Source organism: Loxodonta africana, chromosome 1 (genome assembly GCF_030014295.1).
Source record: "Loxodonta africana isolate mLoxAfr1 chromosome 1, mLoxAfr1.hap2, whole genome shotgun sequence".
In the NCBI taxonomy this organism is placed as follows: Eukaryota; Metazoa; Chordata; class Mammalia; order Proboscidea; family Elephantidae; genus Loxodonta; species Loxodonta africana.
The window spans coordinates 101,993,361-102,008,342 of record NC_087342.1 but is presented as its reverse complement, the minus strand read 5'-3'; the positions used below and the strand labels follow the sequence as shown (position 1 = coordinate 102,008,342).

The 14,982-nt window shown below is 40.7% G+C and overlaps 1 protein-coding gene across 1 annotated transcript in view; it reads left to right on the top strand.

Moving 5' to 3' along the window:
- LOC135231432 (kinesin-like protein KIF6) overlaps positions 1-14,982 on the top strand; it is a 56,870-nt gene that overhangs the window by 40,944 nt on the left and 944 nt on the right. The window lies entirely within an intron of this gene.

The window sequence follows — 14,982 nt, the reverse complement described above, 5'->3', positions numbered from 1 at the left end:
TGCTTTTCAACACTTTGAAGAGGTCTTTTGCAGCAGATTCGCCCAATACAATGTGTCTTTTGATTTCTTGACTGCTGCTTCCATGGGTGTTGATTATGGATCCAAGTAAAATGAAATCCTTGCCAACTTCAATCTTTTCTCTGTTTATCACGATATTGCTTTTTTGATACAGTTGTGAGGATTTTTGTTTTCTTTATGTTAAGATGTAATCCATACTGCGGACTGTGACCTTTGATCTTCATGAGTAAGTACTTCAAGTCCTCTTCACTTTCAGCAAGCAGGGTTGTGTCATCTGCATATGCCAGGTTGTTAATGAGTGTTGCTCCAATCCTGATGCCCTGTTCTTCTTAATACAGTCTAGTTTCTCAGATTATTTGCTCACTGTACAGACTGACCTTGGAAACTCTATGGGGCAGTTCTATCTACTCTGTCCTATAGGGTTGCGATGAGTCGGAATCGACTCATCGGCACTGGGTTTGGTTTGGTTTGGTTTTATACAGACCGAATAGGTATGGTGAAAGGGTACAACCCCAATGCACACCTTTCCTGGTTTCAAACCATGCAGTATCTCCTTGCTGTGTTCAAATGACTGCCTCTTGATCTATGTATAGGTTCCTCATTAGCATTAAGGGTTCTGAAATTGCCATTCTTCGCACTGTTTTCCATAATTTGTTATGATCCACACAGTTGAATGCCTTTGCAGAGTCAATAAAACACGGGTAAACACCTTTCTGATATTCTCTGGTTTTCGGCAGGATCCATCTAACATCAGGAATGATATCCCTTGTTCCACGTCCTCTTTTGAATCTGGCCTGAATATCTGGAAGTTCCTGGTCACTATACTGCTGCAGCAGTTTTTGAATGATCTTCAGCAAAATTTTACTTGTGTGTGATACTAATGATGTTGTTCTGTAATTTCCACATTCGGTTGGATCACCTTTCTTGGAAATAGGCATAAATATGGATCTCTTTCAGTCTGTTGGCCAGGAAGCTGTCTTCCAAATTTCTTGACATAGGTGAGTGAGCACTCCCAGGGCTGCATCCGTTTATTGAAACATCTCAATTGATATTCCATCAATTCCTCAAGCCTTGTTTTTCGCCAGTGCCTTCAGTGTAGCTTGGACTTCTTCCTTCAGTACCATTGGTTCCTGATCATATGCTACCTCTTGAAATAATTGAATATTGACCAATTCTTTTTGGTATAATGACTCTGTGTATTCCTTCCACCTTCTTTTGATGCTTCCTGTGTCATTCAGTATTTTCCCCATAGAATCCTTCACTATTGCAACTCGAGGCTTGAATTTTTTCTTCAGTTCTTTCAGCTTGAGAAACGCTGAGCGTGTTCTTCCCTTTTGGTTTTCCATCTCCAGCTCTTTGCACATGTCATTATAATACTTTACTTTGCCTTCTCGAAACGCCCTTGAAATCTTCTGTTCAGTACTTTTACTTCATCAATTCTTCCTTTTGCTTTAGCTACTTGATGTTCAAGAGCAAGTTTCAGAGTCTCTTCTGACATCTATTTTGGCCTTCTCTTTCTTTCCTGTCTTTTTAATGACCTCTTGCTTTCTTCATAGAATGATGTCCTTGATGTCCTTGCACCAACTCATCTGGTCTTTGGTCATCAGTGTTCAAAGTGTCAAATCTATTCCTGAGATGGTCTCTAAATCCAGATGGGATATACTCAAGGTTGTACTTTGGCTCTCGTTGACTTTTTCTAATTTTCTTCAGTTTTAACTTGAACTTGCATATGAGCAATTGATCGTCTGTTCCATGGTGGGCCTCTGGCCTTGTTCTGACTGATTATATTGACCTTTTCCATTGTCTCTTTCCACAGATGTAGTCAATCTGATTCCTGTGTATTCCATCTGGCAAAGTCTACGCGTATAGTCGCCGTTTATGTTGGTGAAAAAGGCATTTGCAATGAAGAAGTTGTTGGTCTTGCAAAATTCTATCATGCGATCTCTAGCATCGTTTCTATCGCCAAGGCCATATTTTCCAACCACTTATCCTTCTTTGTTTCCAACTTTTGCATTCCAGTCACCAGTAATTATCAATGCATCCTGAATGCATATTTGATCAATTTCAGACTGTAGATGCTGGTAAAAATCTCCATTTGCTTCATCTGTGGCTGTAGTGGTTGGTGCATAAATTTGAATACTAGTCATATTAACTGGTCTTCCTTTTAAGTATATAGGTATTATCCTATCACTGACAGCATTGTACTTCAGGATAGATCTTGAAATGTTCTTTTTGATGATGAATGCAATGCCTTTCCACTTCAAGTTGTCATTCCCTGCATAGTAGACCAGATGATTTTCAGGTTCAAAATGGCCAATATCAGACCATTTCAGCTTACTAATGCCTAAGATATCTATGTTCATGCATTCCATTTCATTTTTGAGGATTTCCAATTTTTCTAGATTCATACTTCGTACATTCTGGGTTCCAGTTTTTAATGGATGTTTGCAGCTGTTTCTTCTCATTTTAGGTCGTGCCACATCAGCAAATGAAGGTCCTGAAAGCTCGACTCCATCCAGGCCATTAAGGTTAACTCTACTTTGAGGAGGCAGCTCTTCCCCAGTCATCTTTTGAGTGCCTTCCAACCTGGGGGATTAATCTGCCGGCACTATATCAGACCATGTTCTGCTGCTATTTATAAGCTTTTCACTGGCTAATTCTTTTCAGAAGTAGATTACCAGTCCTTCTTCCTAGTTTGTCTTAGTGTGGAAGCTCAGCTGAAACCTGTCCACCATGGGTGATGCTGCTGGTATCCGAGTACCTGGCATAGCTTCCAGCATCACAGCAATATGCAAGTACCCATAGTACGACAAACTGACACTTGGGAGCTAATTTGATTATAATAGATAAATTGAGTTTCATTCACCACTCATTTAGCCAACATTTAGTGAATTCTAGCTGTGTATCAAGGAGACTTGGTGGTGCAGTGGTTAAAGCGATCGACTGCTAACTGAAAGGTTGGCAGTTTGAAACCACCAGCAGCTCTGCAAGGAAAGATATGGCAGTCTTCTTCCATAGAGATTTACAGCCTTGGAGGCCCTATGGGGTCCCTAAGTCCCAATCAACTCGATGGCAGCGGGTGGGGTGGTGGGAGCTCTGTATCAAGCACTGCAAATAAGTCTTACCTTGGAGGAATTTGAGTTATAGAAAAAGATACTTGTTTACTATAATTAGGCCAAGGCTGATGGAATTTCAGGCACAATGATGCATGGCAATGAAAGCTAGTCAGCTGTGTGACAGGACATTTTTGGCAGGGGCCCAATTATGTCATCACCTTACCTATGATGGCCACACTCTGGTAAGAGAAAACTGTCCCATCTGCGGTTCCAATGGGGATGGCAATCAGAGGAAACCATGTTCTGACTATGTGACATTGTCCCTGCAGCCATTGATAATGGGGTCAGCAAAGGAATATGAGTGAAGGACAGCAATGTAAAGGCTGCCCATGGCTTAGGAGGTTGATCAGAGGCTAAAAGCATTGCCCAAATAGAAGTAAACTGGGACTGTTAGAACCTTGCTCTTGGCAGTGTGGGCTGGGAAAATCTGGGCAGAGCAGGCCGATAGCAGTAAGAGCAGGAGCTGAAAGGGAGGTAGAGAATGAAAGGCTGGAGAGATCACCATGGACTACGAGGACATGACGGTTGTGAGTCAGCAGAGACTATGACCTGGACAAAGGTAAACAGGATAAGGGACCTGAGAGATCTAGAGGCCTAGCGGAAATTCCTGTGTCTACACACACTCATATTCTTACAATTACCTTCTGCACCTTCAATTTCTGTTCATTAGAACCAAATGCGTCTATTTAAATCAGGGTCATATTTATAAGTAGACTTGATATACTTTGTATCTAATGTTGGCCTGAGTAAACATAAAATAACAACACATTTGGAAATTACTTTTGAGTTCATACTGACTGTCCAAAATCAAAGTGATCAGTTGTGTTACAAGTTTAATGCTTGTATCGGAGCAATTTATTAAGCCTGGTTCTTTAATGGGAAGTGCAAAATTTATAATCTTCACTAGTGACTGTAAATTAGCATATCATGTCACTTCTCTTAGCAAAATCTTTCAATGGCTCCCCATTTCACTTAGAGAAAAAGCCCAGCTCCTTATCATACCCTAGAAGCAGGGTGGGCTTCATGGGTATGCAGCCTGGGCAGCTACACAGGCCCTGCAATGAGAAGGGTCCCACACTTAGTTTAATGCTTTGCTGTTGCCATCTTGAAATTTCTTAATAATTTTAACTTTGAACTTGTGTCTTATAAATGAAGTCTGTTGGAACAAGAGGTATACGCCTGAACAGAAGAGATACGTGGAGCATGTGCATGTCGTTGTGGTCTGGCAGTAGTTTGCCCACATGCAGACTCAGTCAGGTACCGCAGGCCATGCCAAGTGTGGTGGTTGGCCTACTGCTGCACATCTGCACACGTTGGGGCAGCTCAGGGCTCCCTGACACCCCAGGGGGTAGACACACTGGGACCTGGACCCAGATTGGTGCTAGTGACTGCAGCAGCAGCAGCAGAAGTGGCAGCAAAGTCACATAAGAGAGTGAGGGGCAGCTCTGGAGCCTGCGATGGGAGGCTGGCTTACTCATGGGCCCCTGGAGCCAGTCCCTGTGGTGTCTGATAATAACCCTCTGGTATGAGCGCTGGGACAGGAACTGCTGGCACTCAGGAAGCAAATTTTATCAGTAAATTATTACAAAATTAAATCATACATATAGGCATTGCAGTAAAGCATATTGGGGAGTTATTAGTGTTTATATTAGCTTCCTAGGATTATTATAACAAAATACCACCAACAAGGTGGCTTATAAGAACAGAATTTTATTGTCTCACAGTTCTGGAGGCCAGATGTCAGAATTCAGGGTGTTGACAGGCCCATGTTGTCTCTGGAGGCTCTAGGGAAGGTCCCTTCTTGTCTCTTCCAGCTTCTAGTAGCCCCGATAGTTCCTTGACTGGTAGATGCATCTCACATCTTCCTCTGTCCCTTTGTGCCTCTTGTCCTATTTTATAAGGACACCACTTAGAATGGATTAGGACCCACACTACTGCAGTATGAAGTCATGTTAACTTACCTGATAGCATCTCCAAGGCCCTATTTATGATTCACAGATACCAGGGGTTAGGACTTTAACACGTGTTCTTGGGGGACACAATTCAATCCATAACAATTTTCTTCAAAGAGCTTAGAATTTCTATGTTTGAAAACTGCTGCAGCATTGCAAAGCAAGGTCCACAGACTTAGAAGTAGAAATTAACTGTAAAGTTTATTGTATTCAATGAAAGAAAAAAAGCCATTATTTTTATATGAGGCTTTAGATGAACCAAGGATTAATGGGGAAGACAATTAAAAAAAATTCCCTTTTAGCTATAGATACAGTGATAGACCAGATAGACCTTTTGAATTGTGTACAAATCATCTTGCTACTTTCTGTTTCTTGTATAACCTCCACATGTTACAGAAAGTGTCAAAGGAAGCATTAAAATGCACTGTATATATTTACATGTAAAATTAAATTCAGACTTACATGAAACTAACTTGTATAAACAGTTGAATCTTTTCAGAAAGAAGTTTTTTGCAAGACTCATAAGTTTAGATATACTATTAAAATTTATATTTTGAAATAATTTGTCAGAAATTTATCTCACTGTTGCCAGAACCTGTAAAATGCTCAGCTCTGTTATCAGTTGCATCAGCAGAAAGATCCTTCTCAAGATTAAAAATCACCAAAAAGTATTTGTGATCATAAACTTACCAAGGGCATCTAATTTTGCTTTCATTGATAGTGGTTGAAAATGAAGTTGCTAAAAGTATAAATTTTGGTGACCCAATAAATAAATTTTTAGTAAAGCAAGCCAAGAAAATCATATGATTAATCAAGATACCATACTAATAAAATATTATTATTTATTGTATCATATAAAATTATAACACCAACATATTATTTTTTGCAATTTTTAAGTTTGTCATTACTCAAATATCATTTTATCCCTATAATTATAAGTAATCCCTATAGTAAAAAATGGGTTTTTTTTTTAAAGGAGAAAGCTTTATATTTTAGTATCTTCAGCAATACTTTTCCCTGCTTTTTGAACGGGGACCCTGCATTTTTGTCGTGCACTGAGCCCCCCAAATAATGCAGCCTGCCCTGCCAGGAAGGACTTATATGAGCTGCTCTCCTCCCGTAAACAAAGGAGCCCTTTACCTTGTAGCTTTGTCTTCTAATTTCATTCCCTTGCTCATTCTGCTTTAGGTTTCAACATTCTGGAAGTCTCCATTCTTAGAACTTTTGTCCTGGCTGTTTTCTCTGCCTGGAATGCTCTTCTCCCAGATACCCAGATAGCTCACACTGTCACCTTTTTAAAGTCTTTGCTTAAATGTCACCTTCTTAATGAGGGCCATCCTAACTACCATATTTAAAACTGCAGCCCAGCTTTCTCCCATACCTTTTGGCCAGTCCTGAACTCCCAACTTTACATTTTCTTTTTTCCCATAGCACTTATCACCTTCTGACATAAACCCACTGCCGTGACATAAAAAAAAAAAAAAAGTAATTTCCTTATGTGCTGTGACTGTTGTAAGGAGCCGTGGTGGCACAAATGGTTAGGTGCTCAGCGGCTAACCGAAGGGCTGGCAGTGTGAACACCCCTAGCGACTCCGTGGGAGTAAGACCTGGCCATCTACTTCTGTAGAGACTGCAGCCAAGACACCTTATGGGGCAGTTCTGCTGTGTCATATGGGGTCACTATGGGTTGAAATCAACTCGATGACACCTAATAACAACGACTGTTGTCCATCATCTTGTTCTTCCCTGGCTAGTATGTTAGCTTTGTGAAGCTAGGATCTTTTTCTGTTTTGTTCACTGATGCTTCCCAAACACCTGTGATAGTGCAGGCCCACGGTAGATATCCAGCGAATATCTGTGGAATGAACGAAGTCTGAAACTATTGGGTAAACACGCAGTTGCTGTGTAAGCCAAAGTATTCACGTAACTCTAAGGTGTTTTTCCTTGCTGTGCAACAGGCAGATTAGGGTTTTGACTCCTCAAATTGTTTTCAGCTAATGCTTTTGTATTTCCATCTATGTTAATTAATGAAAATTCCCGTTAGGGAGCCATGCACTCATCGCATACTAATTAAATAATGTTGTTTAGATAATTGTAGCATATTTAGGGAAGTAAAAGGCTTTTAGAACACTAAAAACTTTGTTGTAAGAACTAAAACGTTTGAATAAAAAAGAAAATCCCAGGGGCTGAATTATTTATTGGCTTGTTAAAAATATCTCATGAGATCCTATTTTGCCTCAGTCTAAATGAGAATAGAAGTACGGTACAGTATGTTTCCATTTAGGGCCATCTGTATTTTTACTCTGGGTACGTAGCCCATTGTGGCGTCTAATTTTGCTTTCATTGATATTGATTGAAAATGAAGTTGCTAAAAGTATAATAGGAACTATTCTTATTCATAGGTAAAATTTTCTTCTTCATCCACAGCTCTGAGAGGTTCAAGTATATTTTTTACTACTTTATGTTCACACTTAAGCACTAGGATCTTTGACAGTCAATATTCCTTTTTCTTCTGATTTAATTTTGGTTTCGTTTATCACAAGAACAACAAATTTACTTCTCACTGAGACAAAATAAGGATTCTCGTTACAACTTGGAAGTAGCCTTTGTTTTTTTAACTTACTAATGTATGCTGTGTGCCACTTGTAAAGGAATGGAATGGCTTCTTCAGTGGAGGAAACTGTTACTGAAAGTTGCTGTGCTGTCCCTGTGTTTCTGTAGAGGTCGTGCTTGTCTCAGGACAACAGATTTTGGAACAATGAAACACTTAAGGAGCGCATCCAAGCTATTTTTTAATGAGGATATAATGTAAAAACTTGATTCGCTTCTTTAAAAATAGTTAATTAGAAGGATGAAAGTCATGGCAATATGTCACCCTATATTAGATGGAGGCTTAGTTCCAAAGACTTCCCAGATTCCATGTGATCTTAATAATATTATATAAATTATATGAATCAAAATTCTAGAGTACTTATAAGATACTAAGACAGATACTAGGCAATAGTTGATTTTGTAGTTTCCCCCCATCTATTTTATTCCTTAATATGCCAGTGAACCTGCTAGGTCACAAGGAAAAATGATCTGCATGTTAGTCTCCAGAACTTTCTCAATGACAAAAGACAGAAACTCACTTCAAAGCAGCTTAAAGGAAAGAAAAAGGAATTCATGACTTACATAACTAGAAAGTCTACAATGTGTTGACTTCAGTCTCAGTTTCCTCTTTGTGGCCAGCATCTCCAAGTTTATAGCCTTGCAGGACCACGACTCTCAAAATAGGACATTGTCTTTCCTGAGAACTTCAGCAGAATGTCCAAGTGAGGATTCTAGAGTCACATGCCCATCCCCAAACCAGTCACCGTCCCTAGGGGATGGGGTACTCTCTTTGCCTAGACATCCCCTGCCTGATTGATAGCCCTGTCTAAACCACCTGGACACAGGAGCTGATGTTACCAGAAGAGGGATAAAACATGCTGAGGAGATAAACCTCTGCACTGAATTAATAGGCAAAGTAAACAAAGCCAAATCAATTAGAAGATACCTATGTGATGTTTAGATTTGGAGACTTTCAAGGTTGACCATGGGGGGTGGGGGGGAAAGAGCAGGGTTTGTTAATTTTGGCTGTGCCCTGCTGTGGCAACAATTAGCTCAACTATCTAACAATAGGAGGTTTACAGATATCAATATGTTTTGAGTTGATTGCAGTTACACCAAATAGAGAAGAACCTATATTCATTGGGTGCGCATTATGTGTCAGGCTGTAAACACCCTGAGATATTTTATATACATATGCATACATACTTGTTGAATTAGTAAGGATTATGTTCATCTGTGTTCCTGCTATTCATAAGGTTTTCACTGGCTAATTTTTTTCAGAAGTGGACCGTCAGGTCCTTCTTCCTAGTCTGTCTTAGTCTGGAAGCTCTGCTGAAACCTATCTACCATGGGTTACCCTGCTGGTATTTGAACACCAGTGGCATAGCTTCCAGCATCACAGCAACACGCAAGCCCCCATAGTACGACAAACTGACACATGGGTCTGCAAGGGCATTCAACTGTGTGGATCATAACAAATTATGGATAACATTGCGAAGAATGAGAATTGCAGAACACTTAATTGTGCTCATGAGGAACCTATACATAGATCAAGAGGCAGCCATTTGAACAGAACAGGGGGATACTGTGTGGTTTAAAGTCAGGAATGATGTGTGTCAGGGTTGTATCCTTTCACTATACTTATTCAATTTGTATCCTGAGCAAATAACCCAAGAAGCTGGACTGTATGAAGAACAGGGCATCAGGGTTGGAGGAAGACTCATTAACAACCTGTGTTATGCAGGTGACACAACCTTGCTTGCTGAAAGTGAAGAGGACTCAAAGCACTTACTGATGATCAAAGATCACAGCCTTCAATATCCTCACAACTGGACCAATAAGCAACATCATGATAAATGGAGAAAAGATTGATGTTGTCCAGGATTTTATTTTACTTGGATTCATAACTAACACCCATGGAAGCAGCAATCAAGAAATCAAAGAACACATTGCATTGGACAAATCTACTGCAAAAGAACTCTTTCAAGTGTTGAAAAGCAAAGGCGTCACTTTAAGGACTAAAGAGCACCTGACCCAAACCACGGTATTTTCAGTCACCTCATATGCGTGCAAAAGCTGGACAATGAATAAGGAAGACTGAATAAGAGCTGATGCCTTTGAATTATGGTGTTGATGAAGAATATTGAATATACCATGAACTGCCAAAAGAACAAACAAATCGGTCTTGTAAGAGTGCAGCCAGAATGCTCCTTAGAAGCAAGGATGGCGAGACTCCGTCTCACATACTTTGGACCTGTTATTAGGAGGGATCAGTGACTGGAGAAAGACATCATGCTTGGTAAAGTAGAGGGTCAGTGAAAAAGAGGAAGGCCTTCAGGGAGATGGATTGACGCAGTGGCCGCAACAATGGGCTCAAGCATAACAACGATCAGGAGAATGGTGCAGGACTGGGCAATGTTTCATTCTATTGTACATGGAGTCCCTCTGAGTTGAAACCGACTAGGCAGCACCTAACAACAACAGTGTTCATCTGTGAGTGACAGAAAAACTCAAAATAATAGTAGCTTAAGCACATAAGCATTTATTATATCACATGAAAAGAAACTGGAGGTAGGCAGTCCAGGGCTATGTTGACAGCTCCGTCATCATCAGGCTCCTCTTTCTTACTGTTCCACATCACATCAACATGTGGCACAAAATGGTTGCTTGAACTCTAGCATTCACATGCACCTTCTAGGGAACAGGAAGGACGAAGCAGAAGGTTACAGCCCCTCCCTTTTAAAGAGAATTATTGATACAACACTTCTACTAGTTCTCATTAGTCATAACTTAGTTGCATGACCACATCAAGCAGTGTGTGGCAAGGAAATGCAATTCTTTTAGTTGAGTGGTAATGCGTTCAGCTAAAAGCTGGGATTCTGTGACTAAGTTAGAAGGCAGCTAAGAGCTTCTAGGACACTAGGAGTCTCTAAGAAGTAACTACAGTCTCTGTCTCATACTTTTTTTTTTTAATTTTAAGAATATGTTTTATTTAGGTCAATATGTTCAACATATAGTCATCTCAACACATAATCGGTATGAATTTTTTTTTTAATTTTTATTGTGCTTTAAGTGAAAGTTTACAAATCAAGTCAGTATCTCAGACAAAAATTTATATACACCTTGCTATATACTCCTAATTGCTCTCCCCCTAATGAGACAGCCGACTCCTTCCCTCCACTCTCTCTTTTTGTGTCCATTCCACCAGCTTCTAACTCCCTTTGCCCTCTCATCTCCCCTCCAGATAGGGGATGCCAACATAGTCTCAAGTGTCTACTTGATCCAAGAAGCTCATTCTTCACCAGCATCTTTTTCTATCTCATTGTCCAGTCCAATCCCTGTCTGAAGAGTTGGCTTTGGGAATGGTTCCTGTCCTGGGCTAACAGAAGGTCTGGGGGCCAAGACCATCGGGGTCCTTCTAGCCTCAGTCAGACCATTAAGTCTGGTCTTTTTACAAGAATTTGGGGTCTGCATCCCGCTGCTCTCCTGCTCCCTCAGGGGTTCTCTGTTGTGTTCCTCTCAGGGCAGTCATTGGTTGTAGCCAGGTACCATCTAGTTCTTCTGGTCTCAGGCTGATACAGTCTCTGGTTTCTGTGGTCCTTTCTCTCTCTTGGGCTCATAATTACCTTGTGTCCTTGGTGTTTTTCATTCTCCTTTGGTCCAGGTAGGCTGAGACCAATTGATACATCTTAGATGGCCGCTTGCTAGCATTTAAGGCCCCAGAAGCCACTCTCCAAAGTGGGATGCAGAATGTTTTCTTAATAGATTTTATTATGCCAATTGACTTAGATGTCCCCTGAAACCATGGTCCCCAAACTCCTGCCCTGCTACGTTGGCCTTCAAAGCATTCAGTTTATTCAGGAAACTTCTTTGTTTTGGGTTTAGTCCAGTTGTGCTGACCTCGCCTGTATTGTGTGTTGTCTTTCCCGTTACCTAAAGTAGTTCTAATCTGCTATCTAATTAGTGGATACCCATCTCCCACCCTCCCTCCCCCCTCTCGTAACCATCAAAGAATATTTTCTTCTGCTGGTAAGGAGTAAACTTCTTGGATCAGGTGGACACTTGAGACTATGTTGGCATCTCCTGCCTGGAGGGGAGATGAGAGGGTAGAGGGGGTTAGAAGCTGACAAAATGGACATGAAAAGAGAGAGTAGAGGGAGGGAGCGGGCTGTCTCACTAGGGGGAGAGCAATTGAGAGTACGTAGCAAGGTGTATGTAAGTTTCTGTGTGACAGACTGACTTGATTTATAAACTTTCACTTAAAGTACAATAAAAATTTAAAAAAATTTCTCTATCTTTGGTTTTGGCAAGTTTGATTTTAATATGTCTTGGTGACTTTCTTTTTAAAATCTACCTTATGTGGAGTTCAATGAGCATCTTGGATAGATATCTTCTCATCTTTCACAATATCAGGAAAGTTTTCTGCCAACAAATCTTGAACAATTCTCTCTGTATTTTCTGATGTCCCTCCCTGTTCTGGTACTCCAATCACTCGTAGGTTATTTCTCTTGATAGAGTCCCACATGATTCTTAAGGTTTCTTCATTTTTTTAAATTCTTTTATCTGATTTTTCTTCAAATATGTTAGTGCCAAGTGATTTATTTATCTTCAAGTTCAGAAATTCTGCCTTCCACTTGCTCAATTCTGCTCCTCTGACTTTCTACTGAGTTGTCTAATTCTGTAATTTTATTGTTAATCTTCTGAATTTCTGATTGCTGTCTGTCTATGGATTTTTCCAGCTTATTAAATTTTTCATTATGTTCCTAAATAATCTTTTTAATTTCTTCAGTTGCTTTATCTGTGTGTTCCTTGACTTGTTCTGCATATTGTCTCATTTCCTTCCTGATGTCTTGAAGGGTTCTGTATATTAATCTTTGTTTTCTGCCTCTGGTAATTCCAGGAATGCACTTTCATCTAGAAGCTCCCTTGCTTCTTTGTTTTGAGAGTCTGTTGAGGCGATCATGGTCTGTTTCTTTGTGACCTGACTTGACTGTTGTCTCCGAGCCATCTATAAGTTATCGTATTAGTTTATATTTGTTTACTGTGTCATAGCTTTTTGCTTTGTTTTGTTTTGATATGCCCAAATAGGCTGCTTGAGTGAGCTAACTTGATTATTTTCGCCTTTGGAGCTCTGGTGTCCTGTCCCCAGCTGGCTAGAGCTGTTATCAGGTGTATCAGTCTAGGAGTCCATTCACTTTTCTTGTATGGATTTTGCTTAGGTGTCCAGGTAGCTGATCATCAAGTGTGTGGTACAGGCCTTGTCCTACAGTCTTAGAGGGGCAGGGGTGATTGGTGTAGGTACCGGCATCTGGCTGTAGCAGGGGGTCACACTCTGAACAAGACAGGAGGTTTAGAATCATCCCCCCCATGTCTCTGAGGAAAATGTGTCCCTGTTCCCTAGAACGTACAGATGGGTGGGTTCTGCACACGGACCACGGGCACCCAGTGTTTTTGGTTGTAAGAACTGGGAGATACCAGTTATCCTTGGACCTCTGTTGCAGGTGGCTGGGTAACCTGAGTGGAGCCACCAGTCCTTAGGCCCCTGATATGGGTAGGTGAGGACCCTATTTAATAGGCAAAGCAAGGATGAACATCAAACACCCACCTCTCCACCGCACAGCTGAAATGGTTGGAGTCTGCCAACAAGGGCCTCTTCTCCTGAAATAGGCCCACACAGGTCCATGCAGAGGGGAAAGGTACTCAAAGTCCATGGACTGCTTATGCCTGGACAGGAGCCGCTTCTGTCCTGAGCTTCCTCAGTTAGTGGAGCTGGCAAATTATCTTTTCCCCCAATTTCAAATTTATTCCATCTCCAAAGCTGGGAAGTTGGCTTTAGGTGTTCAATAGGGCCTATCTCAGGCCCGGGGAAATCAGCTGCTAAAGCTGGCTTGGGAGTGGGGTGGCGCAGTAAAATATATGCAAGTACTTAACTTTTGTCGAGAGTGTCGTTCTTCTCTGATTCCGGAGGTGTGAGTAGGCTATGTGGCTGGCTGCTTCTTCCTGAGGAAACTGTGGCTGAATGCTAGTACCAGCCCGTCGCCACTGCTCCTGGGAATGGTGCCTGAGGGCTGTCCGGGATTCAGGTCCAGTAACTCCTCTCCGCTTCTGAACCGTCTCTTCCTCCCCTGCCCCTCAGTTCATTTTCTAAGCTTGCCTTTGATGTTCAGGGCTCTTAGCTTGTCATAAATGTGCTTGTTCCTCTTTTATTTTTTGGTCTTTGTTTTAAGAGGGCTTGATGGAAGTGTCTGTCTATTCCACCATATTGGTCCCACCTCCTCTGCCTCATACTTTATTGCCTAAGATATAAGACATACTTAATCTTCTAAGATGTATACCAACTCTTGGTCATGGAGCTTATATGATCCAAGTTACCATCCATACCCATTGCCATCAAGTCGATTCCAACTCATAGCGACTGTTTAGGATAGAGTAGACCTGCCCTATAGAGTTTCCAAGGAGTGCCTGGTGTTTTCAAACTGTCAACCTTTTGGTTAGCAGTGGTAGCTCTTAACTACTATGCCACTAGGGTTTCCATGATCCAAGTTAGGAAACTCTTAATATCGCTGGATTTGTGCCATTAACAGCTTCTTTCCTTCCCTCGCCTAAGACTATAAACCCAGTAAACCAGAACTATAGACACAGTATAAAAAGTGGGTCCTAGAAGATATGCCACATTTATTGGTAGCTTTTTTATGTGTATAAAAAAAAAAAAAAAATTTTTTTTTTTTATGTGTATGTTGATCTGGGCTGTGTAGCTCTACACTAACACCATGTTTGACAACTGCTTCTTCATATGCCCTTCTGTTACTATTGCTCTTCTTCCCTAAGTGGGTGGATGGATGAGAGTTGTTTATGATAGTTATCGTCTGATGCTGAAAGCCTCTTCATTTCTGTTCTAACTAGCTGGTGCGTTGTAGGGTCACTTTTAAAAGTGAGGTTTATATATACTAAGTACAGTGTACTCTTCTCTCATGAAAAAAATGTATTGAGTATAACTCTCCTATTTTGTCTCACTTATTGTAAATCTTTTGAAAAGCAGTGAGAATACAAGAGGTTTGTGTATTAAATAGCCTCGGGTAAACTTATTAAAGTGTACCTATTATGGTAAAAATATTTCCCGTTAGAGATTCCTTGATGAACAGAGGTTCGGAAACATCTCGGTGATATAGCCATCATTCTTCTTTGTTAGACATATAAAAATACATAAGATATTTTATTTTAATTGTAAACATGTTCAAATATGTTTAAGACCTCACAGTGATGAGTCCTATATCAGCTTTTGGTACATTGAAAAAGTTGTTGGG